This window comes from Poecilia latipinna, unplaced genomic scaffold (assembly GCF_001443285.1).
Source record: "Poecilia latipinna isolate Pla-1442-1.1 unplaced genomic scaffold, P_latipinna-1.0 Scaffold1268, whole genome shotgun sequence".
Classification (NCBI taxonomy): domain Eukaryota; kingdom Metazoa; phylum Chordata; class Actinopteri; order Cyprinodontiformes; family Poeciliidae; genus Poecilia; species Poecilia latipinna.
The window spans coordinates 123,794-124,835 of record NW_015113884.1 but is presented as its reverse complement, the minus strand read 5'-3'; positions in this window follow the sequence as shown (position 1 = coordinate 124,835).

Sequence of the window (1,042 nt, the reverse complement as noted above, 5' to 3'; positions counted from 1 at the left end):
GCAAGGGTTCTGGAAGCTGTTTCAATATCTGCCTCACAATATTTGTGTTTCCATTCACCATAGAATGACGAAAATAAACGTGCTTAATGGAAAAACACAAATTTTGGAGAAAAACTGCGCTTTTTGATTCAACGTTTTTGTGCTAGGATGAGGTTGTTTTCCAGCCATCTCAAAATTTGTGAATCTTCCAAAACTGTAATAAAAATACGTTTTTTGCATCACACGAGTCACATGATCATCAACCAGATGTTACTACTCATAGACATAATATAAGGATAGACGCCTCATGGACCGCTCTCGCCTATTGTCGCTGATGAGATTTAGGGCGGCCATCTTGGAGCGGTACACCACTCCACTCAGCGTTATGTGTTTAGCAGGCACAATGAAGTATCAGCGCATTTAATCGATCATAACACACTTTTTTGTTACTGGAAACCACATTCAAACATCTATCAAAGCAACATTTATAAACAATTGTATTTTTTAAGTATGTTTTTAATACATAGTTCATCATATTTAAATATGCTTAGTGGCTATAACAATAGAATAGGAATGGAATATTCTGATATTGATGTATGAAGAGCATATTAAAAAGCACACACCCATTCATAATTTATTTAATAAATTATTTAGTAATATCAATACATATTTTATATAACTATACAAACACTAATAAATAAAGATTAATAATGGCACAAATAATGATTAATACTGAATAATATATATTGGATACATGTTTATATATATATAAAAATTCAGTATTAACCATTATTTATTAGTGTTTGTATAGTTGTATAAATATATCTTGATTTTACTAAATAATTTATTAAATAAATTATGAATGGGTGTGTGCTTTTTAATATGCTCTTCATACATCAATATCAGAATATTCCATTCCTATTCTATTGTTATAGCCACTAAGCATATTTAAATATGATGAACTATGTATTAAAAACATACTTAAAAAATACAATTGCTTATAAATGTTGCTTTGATAGATGTTTGAATTTGGTTTACAGTAACAAAAAAGTGTGTTATGATC